This window comes from Sebastes fasciatus, chromosome 19 (assembly GCF_043250625.1).
Source record: "Sebastes fasciatus isolate fSebFas1 chromosome 19, fSebFas1.pri, whole genome shotgun sequence".
Taxonomy (NCBI): Eukaryota; Metazoa; Chordata; class Actinopteri; order Perciformes; family Sebastidae; genus Sebastes; species Sebastes fasciatus.
Genome location: NC_133813.1, coordinates 24,292,753 through 24,306,729, shown reverse-complemented (window position 1 = coordinate 24,306,729; position 13,977 = coordinate 24,292,753). Strand labels below are relative to the sequence as shown.

The window sequence follows — 13,977 nt, the reverse complement described above, 5'->3', positions numbered from 1 at the left end:
ATCGATCTGGATCGATTGGATTCAGTGATCCAATATCATCAATGTACAATGAAAATATCGATACGTATCATCATCTTTAAGATACGCCTTTATTTTGAAATTTATATTTATATTAACTTTATATTTATTCTTTCTGTTAAAAAGAATAGCTTTTTTTTCATTTAAATGTCTGGAAGCGTTTACTAATAAAATTGTAAGATCATATTTTAGTTGCTTTTTTGTGAGTTGATATAAATGTAACTGATTGTGTTAAATGGGCACAGGATTGAATCAAATCGAAATCGTATCGTGGCAGACTTTGTGATATCAGCAAATAATCCATATATTGTACCACACCACTAGTAATAAGGCATGCAAATACATCAAAATTAAAAAAAAGCTCTACTCAATTATGTGAATGTATATGACCTCTAGATGACTGTGTTAACCACTGAGCCACTATGGATAATTGCCAAACTGCTTTGAGGACAATGTCACAGTTCAATTTCACAATTAATTCATTTCCTTCAAGTAACTGCAACTTAACATTTCATATCCCATTTTAATATCTGTGAAACATTATTAATGTCTTTTTTTTTTTTTTCTTCTTTTACATCATGATGTAGACACACAGATATATGAAGCGTGCAGGGCTGTATATTGGCAAGAATCTGGCGATATGATACATATCGCGATACAGGGTTACGATTCAATATATTGCGATATATTGCGATTGTTTTAATCTAATTTTAGGAAAACTGTCATAGTATAAAGAACACACCACAATATGCATAAAATGTGAATAAAAATGTTTTTGTATTCATCACAGTCCCTTTAACATCCACCATCATAGCACTATGAGAGGGCGCACACACTGAGAGGGTGTATCTCTTTGCAAATTAAATAAGTGATTTTTTCATGTGAACTATTAATTAAAAATGCATAGTTTTTTTGCGAATCAATACAGTGTCATAAAACATAATATTGCGATACTCTATATTTGTTTATGTTTTCTTACACCCCTAATAGCGTGTTGTACATGGTGAATAACCGTAAAAAGTGATGTCAGATTCAATATTGAGTGTAAGTGAACTTACAGTTACATATTCATTAGGGGTTCACATACCCCTGTATCTAACCTTCTGTATAGACTTGCATTTATCGGCCTATGTGAATTCATAAAAAAAAAACAGTTGAAGAATCGCCAAAATATCTTCAAGGGGAATAATTAGATTTATTTAGAATAGAAAGATTAATCTTTGTCATTGCAGATTCATAAAAAATGTTTGCCTCTCTATACACTTCTGACCTTTGTTTACATGTTTTATTATAAATGCTTCGAGCTTACTCAGTTGGCTTTCTGTGTCATTAAAGAACAATTTGGAGCACAGTTTCACTCTAGCAACAATTTTCGAGATGTGACACATTGGCAACACCAGCCTCTGTCACAAGCAATAAATTCAGCTCATTACCAGCAACATTCCCAATCGTTTTAATCAGACATGCAGTCTGTGTCATTGGTCATATCGTTACGACCATGTGACACATTAACGCTGAAAATGAGACATTAACTATGATGAGTTCACCTACTCTTGACAGAATAACTTAGTACCCTCTTGATCACTGTAATCTACAGTAGATGCAAAATACAACACTAAGCAACTTTGCACATTATGCATGCTTACTTATGTGGGGGATTATTAATCTTTCCAGTCACATAGCCGGTGGTGGAGAGAGTTTATATCTTTTGGTTATCTAGAACACTTCATCATGTGCTGGTCTTATTTGCTGTTGGAAGATTTGACGCTGTAAAATTAAAAGGCATCTTGTGTCAACAGTCTGAGCAGATGATGCCTCTAAAATGAAGAAGAAAAAAAAACACGCAGGTCAAGCTCCTCGCAACTCTCTGAAGGACACGGCTGAGAGATGTCCTCTCTCTGGGGTCAATGGTAAAATAGTTCTCTTTGCGGGGCCTATAATTAGGGGTGAAAATGTGTCCTCAAGTGCAAACGCGTAGGCCAATACTACAAACACGATAATGGGACAAACACTTAAACTGAGGAGGAAACTCTATTAGTTGGGAGTGAGGTTAAAGGGGAATGTTAATTGGCCGGACTCAGAAGGTTAGTAGTGCCGGAGACATGAAATGAATGTGTCGCCAAATTCCTTCGAGAAGCGCGTCAGGCAAAGGCCAAGAGGAAAGTGGATTGTGTTTTGTTTTTTTCATATTTAGACTTTTTTTTTTATGCTGGGCAATGGCTACGTTCCTCTGACATTTTATCTTGCAGAACTTTGGTGAAATGAGCTGTGGGGCCATATTCTAGCTTTATATTACATGTATCCATGCCATCCAAGTCTATCTATCTAAGTGCTTATAGGTTGAGCTACTGGAATAAATACAGGTGGTCACAATGAAGACCAAAAGGTCTCACCCATTTTCAAATACAGTATATTTCAAATACACATGCTTTGACCACTTGTATGTGACTAATCTTACTTACTTGGAAATGCTCAATGTTAAATTAATTATTTTAAATAACATTGCAAAGTAATGAGCAGATAAATCTCCTCATCTTTACAACCATGCCCTGTTTGAAGGGGGTTGAATACAGTAATGCCGAGGACAGCCGATGATGCAGTCACGTGGGAAAGAACCATAACCAATTTGGATCCGAGCTGAAGAAGGGAGGACAACATGGAAAATGCAAACACAAAGCATAAAGTAGTAGTGAGGTGGAACTCAGAAATGGAGGACCAACTTGTTAATTTGTGGCAACAACACAGCGATTTAACGTGTCTCCATAACTTCATCCATATATTTATTTATTTTTTCTTAGTGAAATTTCAATACAAAGCTGTGCAAAAACTAACAATGCTAATTATTCCTGCCTATTGTCTGCCATGTTTGTTTACACTCATGTCACGTTTGATCGCGAGAGATTTTGTGAGATTTCCGGTAGGGATGCACCGATACCAATACCAGTATCAGGTATGGGGTCCGTTACTGTGCTCATGTACTCGTACTCGTACTTGCAAAATGGCTCTGATACAACGGCACTGATACCACTTTACGGCTGCGTGACGTTAACATATCACCATCTTTCAGGTCCTATTGCACACGCTCCACCTCCCCAACGGTGCTGGCGAGGCAGGCCGGTGGTGCGCCCGACTCCGCTGGGCCGGGTTCCCACTTCAGCCGGCGCGTGCTGGCCCTCACTCACCCTCACCTTGACTCCTCAGGCAGTGTTTCAAGACAGGGTGGGTTGCCGACATTGCCGCAGACCCCTGGCGCCTTTTACGTGGGCCGCAGCACGACGCGGTTGGGGCGCACTGAGGACAGTCCGCCCCGGTCTTCAGTCGAACCGGGAGCAGGGGGCCCAGTCCCTCCCCGGCGGGGAGAGAGGGCGCAGCGAGCCCTTTGTCCACGGTGCGGCGAGGTCAGGGCGAGAAGCGCTGTAAAGCTGCGGCCGCGAGCCACCTTCGCCCCGAGCCTTTCCAAGCCGACCCAGAGCAGGTTGCAGCGCACTGCCTCGTATGTGGGACTCCCCACCCTGCCGTGTGTCGCTCACACCCTCCAGCTGGCTGTTAACGAGGGTCTTTTGGCACAGAGAAGTACTCGTATGGGTATCCGGTATCGGCGAGTACCCAAATGTAAGGTGCATCCCTAATTTCCGGTTTTGAGAGTCGGGACTCTTGTTGTTCATGAATGGAATCTGTTAGTCCATGGTGTGCTGTTTTGGCCAAATCATTGCTCACCACACCTATAGGGACGTAACATGTCGTTTTAAACATCTGTTAAGGTTTGAAAAATCTTTTAGTGTGAGCCAGCCTTAAGGCACGCACCTCTCAATCATGACAGACCAAAAACCCTCTTTCCCTAAAAGCATCTTAAGGCTGAGAGGTCCCATTTTTATATCCATGGGGATAGGGATCATTATTATCTTTAAGATACCTTTTGGAAAAATGGACCCTGGGCTCTATGTCAAGGCAGAGGACATGTGTGTCCCAGAAATTCACTATTGAGAACAAAGGCAGTGGGCGAGTCTACACAAGAGGAGAGCTATTGTCCCAAGACGTCTGACTGGGAGGAATAGGTACTGTAAGGATACGATGCGTGGGGTGTCTACATCCAGCAGCACACAATCATTTCCAGAAAATGCACTTGTTTTGTTTTTTTCTCCTTGAGGCATGAGATATGTGGGAGAAAAGCATGCCCCTAATGGCCAATCATTGGGCTTGAGGGCTGTCTGGGATTGGAGATTTACCCCAGATCTGCGTAGGAGTGGGAACGAGAGCAAATAAGAGAAACACATCACACTGGTTGTCAAGTAAATCCGCCTATGGTTTACCAACCAAAAGTACCTAGTTCAATAGATTCACATTTACATTAAAGGCTGAATATCTACTCAGCTGGAAAACTACAGTAGCATTTGTGTCTGCTCAGCTAAACCCCGCAGATGTTCGTCTACCCTCCTCCAGGTGTCCACAGGCCTGCATATTGAGATTTTTATGCTTTGTGGCAACATTCCTTATACCTCCCCGTCAGCATGCATTGCCCTAGTTTCTCATAAGTACCAACTTATACCTGGACTCTCAGAAAGATATTGGCTCATGCACAGATTGTCTAGTTACAGTCACTACTTTCACTTTCCAATTTCCCCCCCATCTTGGCAGCCTCTCTCAGGATCTTATTTTGGAGGATATTTCACAGATCAGGAATATAGCCAGACTCAGAATTGCTATGAACATGCATAATTTACCAGATACAGAATTGTGCACATTGATAGCAATCTTTAAGTTATTATTAAGAGGTTAATTGTATCTGGCCTTGCAATCCCAGATTGATCCCTGACCAAGCTGTGAGTTACCCACTTACATTTAGCCCCTACATGTGTCTTGGGCAGATAGGGTAATAAAAAAAAAGTCAAGCCAAGTGCTGCCAAGAAGGATTTGGAGACAAAATTGCAATTTGATTGCTCGGACCACCTTTGGAGGTGGTTATCAGCATGGGATGCATTCCGGCCAGATGTTGAAAAGGTGTAAACACATCCAGTTCTCCAAACTGCATCTGTATTTTTTTTACTCCTCCCAATCTGACCTACATCAGTAGTGTGTGAAAGTAGCCACTTCCACTTGCCCTGACAGATAAAACGTATGTCTCACTTGTACTCCATTCACGCAAGTCATCCATGTGTCTGTGTTGACACGAGATTTTTAGCATGTTACATAGAAACAGAAGGCTGTCAAAGAGGCTATTGCAGTTGTCTTCTTCTACTTTTTTTTTGTGATTTTGAAACAGCTTTTAAAGGGGACATATCATGCTCATTTTCAGGTTCATACTTGTATTTTGGGTTTCTACTAGAACATGTTTACATGTTTTAATGTTTAAAAAACTCTTTATTTTCCTGATACTGTCTGCTTGAATATACCTGTACTTACCCTCTGTCTTAAACGCTCCGTTTTAGTACATTGCAATGAAATTGCAATGGAATTGCAAAATAATTGCATTGCTAGGCAACAGCTTGGGTCCAGGTTTACTTCCTGTCAGCTGATGTCATTCACATACACTGCAACAGGAAATAAACTGGGACTCGTTGAGAGTGTTTACGTTTAAAACTGTGAAATGGTCTAAATATTGTAGATGTGTGACATTACAAATGGAAAGAAATCCTAACGGCTTGTTTCAAAAGCTCAGTTTCTTAGTATGGGCTGTGTGTGTTTTTCTGTGGATTAAGAGTTATAGAGATACTTCCACAGTATTTATATAGAACTTAAACCTACCTTATAATATAAAATATAAAAATAAAAATACAATATGGGACCTTTAAAGAGAGGGTAGGCAGTATATTTTTGGCACCATTGGGGCAAAAATTCCATAATAACCTTCCAGCATATTGTAATTTGAGTGTTCTGAGAGATAACTAGACTTCTGCGCACCTCCTTTTGCCTCTGTTTTCAGGCTTTAGAAAATCTAGCCTGTGACAGGAGACTTTGGCCAATCACAGGTAATTTCATTGAGAGAGCGTTCCTATTGGCTGTTCATTCAGCGGAGGCAGCTGTCAATCACTCGCAAACTCCGGTCAAACTAGGCAGCGCTGATCAAATCTGAATCAATATTCTGTTCTGTAATGCCTATTTCTTGCATGAAATGTTTTCAGAAACATCTTGTAGTGTACTGTTCAGCTGTAAAATGAGTTTTCTCCAGCTGGGTCACACATTTTCTCATTTTACAGCCAAACAGTACACTACAAGATGTTTCTGAAAAAATTTAATGCGAGAAATAGGCATTACAGTAACAGAATATTGGTTCATATTCGATCAGCGCTGCCTAGTTTGACCGTTTGATCGGACTGTCAGGATATAGTGACCGTTTTATAACTTTGTTAATCACATTTGCTCCATTTCTACGCACTTAAGCTTTCAGGCATTTCTAAATCCTCCTTGATAAATGTGCCCCACCCAGATTTGCATTTAGCACGGGGGATAATATCAAGCTTTAAATCCGGATGTGAGGCACATGAAATGATTTGTGGAGCCACCCTGCCCAATCAATGATCTCTTTCTTGCCTGAGAGAAGTTGTTGCATTCTGCTATCAAAGTGCTCGAGTCAGCAATTGTCTCATGCTATGTGAAGTTGGGGAGAGTGGTTGGCTTTCATCTTTTGTTCTGTGCGGAGTATTCTGTTACAATGGGATGCACACAGAAGCCCTTTCTTTTTTGTACTCAACAGCCCCTCTGGATATGCCTTTTTTCCAGGTCTGTGAACACTGGCTCTAATGATTTGGGATTGACATGTTGAGAGCTGCTGTTGGTTGTCTCCCTTCCCTTCTGAAGTTTGGTCGGAGTTTTTGTTATGTAGTTTGTTTTCAGTGCTTTGATTTGACCTGTGACTGTGGCCTTATTGTCCCTATCGACTTCTACATGCCATCATAGGTGCTGGGAGTAGCAGTCTGTGTTAATTGTCTAGAGATCTACAGTACGTTCCTCTCTCCTCAAGCCATGGTCAGCTTTAAGAATAGACCAGTATGAGGGCTTTGCTGTTGTGTTGCTCTCCCCCGCACATTCAGCTTGGTGCAGAGCGTTGGCCATTTGTGGCCCAAAGTGGACAGAGTTCTTCCTCCTCAATGTCCTGTACACAGCAGAGTGTTGTGGCTGTTAAAAGGCTATTTGTTTGTGTCATTCTGTCAAGCCTAGAGTTTGTAAGAAGTTTGACATTGGAAAAATGTTATAAATGGCATATGTTATTTGTGTAAAATGCAGCATAAAGGGACAATAGCTTGCGTTTCATTGTGCAACCCCGTGTTGTAGAATGACAATAAATGAACCTCAATATGTCTTGATATTAGGGGTACCAATGTTAACGCCATAATAGCCACGAATTCCTTTAACACGTTAACGCAACTTGCGATTTTTAGCTTGTAGCGGGCTCAGTTTTAAAGCTAGAGCGAAGCTACTGGTATCTAGAAAAACCTAAGGAATCCATTGGTACCAAACATGTCATACTAGCTTATTACCAAAAAATAACGCTCCAAACTTGCGCTGAAAAACTGACACTGCCATTTTCAAAGGGGTCCCTTGACCTCTGACCTCCAGATATGTGAATAAAAATGGGTTCTATGGGTACTTGCGAGTCTCCCCTTTACAGACATGCCCACTTTATGATAATCACATGCAGTTTGGGGCAAGTCATAGTCAAGTCAGCACACTGACACACTGACAGCTGTTGTTGCCTGTTGGGCTGCAGTTTGCCATGTTATGATACGAGCATATTTGTTTTATGCTAAATGCAGTACCTGTGAGAGTTTCTGGACAATATTTGTCATTGTTTTGTGTTGTTAATTGATTTCCAATAATACATAAATTTGCATAAAGCAGCATAATGCCCACTACCATGTTGATAAGAGTATTAAATACTTGAAAAATCTCCCTTTAAGGTACATTCTGAACAGATACAAATGTGTAATTAATCTGCAATTAATCATGATTAACTATGGACAATCATGCAGTGAATTAAATATTTGAATCCATTAACAGCCCTACTTGATATGTTTGATATTAAGACTATTGTATGTTGATGTTTCGTACATGCACCAACCATTTTTTGGCATACAAGAACTGCTCCGCAAACATGGATAAGAATATTCTGAGAAATGCCTCCAGTATATAGAGCCCCCTTCAGAAGGTGATGCCTGCGTTTGTAAAACTGCGGTTACATAATGTAACCGTCACTGTTCCAGTGTAGCCACCTATCCAGAAAAAACACTTTGAAGTCACAACTCATTGTGGTTTTGTCAAATATCAAGATTTGTCTTTATAAAAAAAAAACTGTACTCCCTTATTTGCATGTGCCTCTGTGCATGCAATTCCCCGCTGTGGTGTTAATGTGTTTCCATGTGCTGGCTAGGAGCTGTGGAAGTTTTTTGATGTGTCACAACGAATACTTTGGCTCATTACGATGAGGATAACCTTATGGTTATTATCTAGCTTTTCTCCTGTTTAATTGATGCTTTGAAGTAGCACATGAAAGTACTGCGCTGCTGTCTTGATTGTGCGTGCGCGTGTGTTGGTGTCTGTGTGTGTGTGTGTGTGTATTCCATGGTGCTCGAATTCACTCTGTGCTCAGCTCCACTTTCAGCAGTCCTCAATCTTTGCTGCAGACAAAACACAGTGATTACAGCTGTGGGTCTGAAGCCCCAGGGCTTCTCAACAACAGGCCATAGCTGATCTACTGCCAAGGCAGGGCAGTGTGGGACTCTAGTTTTCTATGTGTTTGGTGTGTGAACAAACCGAAAGAGACAGAAACGAAATACAAAGAGAGATCGCACGAATGACAGTCCATCCATCTGACCAAATTCTCTCATCTATCCTTACGTCCAATTTTGTATAAATACAGGTAAAGAAACGACAATTAAAAGAAGATGGAGTCAAAGTCGAAGTGGACACAATACTTGAAATAATCACAAAGGTTCACCAAAAAGGTGAGGGAGGATTGGACAAGGTGGTTGTGCCAGATAAACAGAAATTAAGAAAACAAAACTAGGCCTAACTAATTGCTATATCATAAAACAAAACCAAAAAAAACTAAAAAAAAGACCTTCAAAACGAATACAAAGGTGACACCAACCAGTAGTGTTTCTATCCAAAAAAGAGAACTACGTGATACAGGGTTCCCCCGGCTTACTTACAGTCCTTTTTCTAATATCTTTAACATGTTTTTCAAGCTCTGACAGTTACATTACTTACTACCATACTTGCCAACCTTCCTGATTTTCCTGGTTTCGTCCGCGTTCACAATTCTCCCGTATTTCTCCCGATTTATTGCACATTTTCACACATTTTTCCTTTTCGTTATCTCAACCTGTCTCTGGCACTGTACAGCGTCTATAAGCTCTGCTGTTTCCACCCAGACAACAATACAGCCACACCTAATGTCGTTTGACCATTTGAGCTCCACTCGCCGCACATCACAGTGTGCAGCACCCAAAGTTGGGCGTTGCTGGACGCAGCGAAAAGCTGTCATGGCGCGGCGCAAACCATTGGAAATAGCAGGCTTCAGGTGTCGTTGTCGCGTTGTGTCTGAAAGAACCTTCAGTGAGTGAGAGAAGGAGAGAGAAATGGAGAGTATGAAGAGAAATAAATACTCAAGCAGGAGCAAAAAATGTCCTCACCAGAGGGGCGAATTATTCAGTTTTCTTTCCTGAGAATTAAAAGTAAAAATTCAAAGATTAACATGAAAAGGCTGTTGCTGTGTACTTATTATTTTGTTATTTTCATTCTTTTAAAGTCATCAAAATGCAGGAAACAAAGTCTCTGAATCTCTAGACTTTGGTTTAGAAATCCTCTCTATTTCTAAGGTCTCAAGATTGGCAAGTATGCTTACTACATAATGTAAAATCCTCATTAAATTCATTTTTAATGAATTTCACTGAAAAATCCCCACATGAACCGATTTTCACCCAGATTTGATATCCCTTGCTTCCAAAACAGTTTGTTGTTCGTATTTTCATTTAGAATTAGAAAATGGTCAGCGATCCACCCGATAGATATCTTACTCCAGTGAACACAGTCAACTTATACATATACTTTTTTAATAATTTTGATTTGTGATAAAATGCCTCATGAAATTCTCCTAATCCTATCATCAATATGCACAGCTTAACTATACTTGCACTCTTGATATTCCTAGATCTGATTCAAATCAATATCAGCAGGCTGTAGCTGTTTTTGATCCCGCTCTGTGAACCATCTCACTGCTCAGAAACTTGACACGATGCCTGCCTGAGCTTTTTTTCCTTATTGAAGTCAGTTGGTTGAAATCCCTGCCACGACTTCTTTCACATGAATTCTGGCCGTGTGCACACGAGAAGAAGAGTAGCTGCTTAATGGGGTGCACACACTGAAGTGAAACTTGGGCTGTAGCAGACAGACAAGTGTGTGGATGTGCCCACCAGTTTCCCTGACAGAAAAAAAAGCGAGGCGTGATGCTGCCTGCGTGGAGAGGCTGTCTGTTGTACTTAAGCCGTCTTCCCAGGGAACACGGTTCGGAGCCGAGTGCGGTAATTTCGCTCAGTTAATGATGGGGAACAATATTTAATAGTTTATTCAGAGAAGTGTGGCAGAGGTGGAGAATTCTGCTAGTGTTGACACATGGAAGGGGACGCAGAGCAAACAGCCGTGCGATGGGGGGGGTTCATCCCCCCCGTCACAGACTGCCGTGCCTCTCCTGGCTGGCTGAGGCAAGCTTCAGGAGCAGCTGGTGAAGTGATCCTTTGGTTCTCATTGCTTTAAAGGTCATCGTGATGAAGTCGGGCCGACCGGGCTTGATCTGAAGAAGGTTCAGTTTCTTAATTGTATTTTTTCCCCCTTCTATACGACCGGTCATTTTCTGCTGACCCTGTCTCCCAGAAATTGTGTTTATATACAACTAATTTGCAACTGGGAATATATTTTAAAGGAAGTATCGATCACGGTCTTGGTTTAATAAAACGTTCACAGCATGGGCGCCGGAACTAGAAGGGCTAAGGGGCCAACAGTGTCACACTTCTTTTTAATGTCACAAATCACTGTATCCCAACGCACATTTCCCTGTATTGCAACACGGTAAAAAAAAAAATGACATTTCAATCATTCCCGTTCACCTCGTTCAAGTGCAAACTGGAGAGTGTCAGAAGTGTTTTACATTATACAGATGTGCTCTCATTTTAATCTCTGCAGCAGCTGTCTGTACTACTCTGTCTCAGCTGCGTCTCACGTGACCGCAACCTGAACTGAAGCCTTGATTTAAGCTTCAAGTCGCCGGGCGTACATCGTCTGGTGCGTTGCGACTGATGGAAAGACCCGACCGTGAGTTTTACAGCACCCCCCCGCTCGCCCGGACTTCACCGCTGCCCCGGGGCCGTTGAGTTCTCGCTGTGCAGTGCGCCCTCTCTCCCTGTGGGGAGGGACGGGATCCCGGCGTGACTGTCAACCAGGGCGGACTGTCCTCAGTGAGAGGGGTTTTTGGCGTTGTCAGCACCCCATCTCGTTTACCGTGATTATGCCGTGTGACTTTTTGACATCAGCATTCATAACTATACAACCTTTATGATTGAACTGTTAACTAGAGCACCAAGTTCTTCACAGATCTAGCCTCGTAATTTTGCTCACATAGTCCTCCAGATTGATATATTTAACTTTAAAATGTTCAAAATGTTCTTCCGTGGGAGCACCACACCACCGTCTCTCAAAAAACAGTGGGAGACACCGTATTACATCACCCAAAGCTGCCCCCCCCCCCCCCCCCTCCCCTCCTCCCACACCTTCAAAACTCATCCCGCCGCCGCTGCCGTGATGAAGTTGGGCCGACTGGACTCTTAGAGCTGAATCGGGTTCTATTTCCAAATTAATTTTTTTTTCCCCCTTCTATACACGCACTACTTTAATTTAGTAATTTTCTTCCGACCCCGTCTCCCAGAAATTATGTTTAAATACAACTAATTTGCAACTGAGAATATGTTTTAAAGGAACTGTCGATCATGGTCTTGGTTTAATACAGACAAAGTCCACAGTAAATTAACATTCAAACGAAAACCACAATCTTTCCCTAACCTTAATCAAAGGGCTTTTGGGGCCTAAATCTAACCCCAGATCAGGATGTGAACCCAGGACCGGGGTCAAAGTCCTGCGCTTTGCACGCCCACCATCCACCTTCAAAACCCCTTGTGTCTCAGGGAAGTGGTTTTCAAAGAGAGCCCCAGGGGTCCTTGAGGGGATTCTAGGGGGTCTCCAGCGAAAAGGGGAATAATTTAATTTCACTATAATTCCATCCATAAGTAACACAGTGACATAATGTGTGACTTTCATTCAGTTTTATGTGTTAGAACTTGTTTCTTTTAAGTTTCACTTTCACTTTTACAACATAGTAGGCGTAGTAGGCCCCTAATGACCCACATCTATGGTGCTTATAGCGACAGATAACGCCTATTTAATGGCCTAATAACAGTCAAATCGGGTGTTACAGCCCGCCTTTGAGTATAATCTGATGATACTATTGCTTAGTCCTAACCACACTCTTTGATGCTTTGACTCAAAGAGTCTGGGGGTATGTTTTGATCACGTTGCCTACAGCGGTAACATTAATATTGAAGAGGCAGGTGATTTGACATATGACACATCATATGCATAAGAAATAAATGACCTTGTCTTCTATCAAAACAGTGCTAGGATGACTGATGGCTGTGTCCACTGCTTGTGCAAGTGAGTGACATCTGCAAATTTAGTGTGCGGCTCGATATTGCTGCTTTCATTTGAGTAAAGCCGGTGGAACCTAATAAAAAACACATTATTTTTTTTTTTTACTTGCAGCTTAGGCTTTTAGACCAGCTCCTCTAGCTGGGATGCGAGGTGAAGCTCAGTAAGTAACATTAACAAGGGTTTTAGATTTGGATAGTTTCAGCTGAGGAGCTACAAATGTTCTTTAACCTTTCACATCCAAGCTAAAAGGAGTGTGTTGATATATTTTTGACATCTTACACTCACACACTTTTTCCTCTTTTGTGGGATTATTAGAATCACCTTTTCTTATCAGAATCACCTTTGTCTGCATATCACTCAAAAGATATCCATAATGTTGCCGAAGGGATTCTTTTTGCCGCCAGACGTATTGACAGTACCGCCCTAATTCAGCCTTCCCGCAGTGGTTGCCTTTTCATTTCAGGATTGCTTTGAAGATTTTTATTTTATCAGGCCCCTGCGTGAATCATCCGTTACTGGAGCCATTACCCTGACCTTTTAAGTCCTTGCGAGGCAGACGGTACCAGACTGTCCTAAAGCGAGATCCGCTATCTTCCCCGCCGTCTAAAGAATATGGAGCAAAGTACCCGAGGAGCCTGAAGACCAGAGATTTTTTGGAGTTACAACGCATACACTGACAAGCTGCAAAATCAGACCTCACCTCGAGTAGTTATAAGTATGACCTTCCCGTTTTCCGCCTTTCAACATTGTTATGCTGCAGAGTCAGCTTACCGGCTGAGAGCACCACGCTGTGCGTGGGTTTTCTTCACTGCTCTGCCGGGTGCTGAATGGCTTTACGGTGACTGACAAGCTGTTAATCTCCAACTCAAAGAGATGAAAAGACAAAAACAGTTTAACTCATCAATGTCAAGTTACTATGCAAAAGATACAAATGTCACAGATTAATAAAAAAAGACGTGTGGCATTGGTTTGGCATGCTCCGTTTTGGTTAGCTCCAGTGGCAAGGCAACACATCTTTGGGTGACAGCTGGCCATCCAATGCCACCCTCTGTGGCTTTACCGCTGCACAAGCCGGTTGAGAATAAACAACATAGAGCCAGGTGCCAAGGGCCACCGCGTCTGAAATCACCCTTAACAGCCTGTCACAGCTTTTCAGCAACCCGATATCTAAAATCCCTGAGATTTACCATTTGCTTATTAGCTCCAAATTGGCAGGTGTACTCTCGATTCTGGAGAGATGCAATAAAAAAATATAGAGGTGAGCGT

General features: G+C 41.8%; 1 protein-coding gene across 1 annotated transcript in view; it reads left to right on the top strand.

Moving 5' to 3' along the window:
• astn2 (astrotactin 2) overlaps window positions 1-13,977 on the top strand; it is a 395,991-nt gene that overhangs the window by 144,959 nt on the left and 237,055 nt on the right. The window lies entirely within an intron of this gene.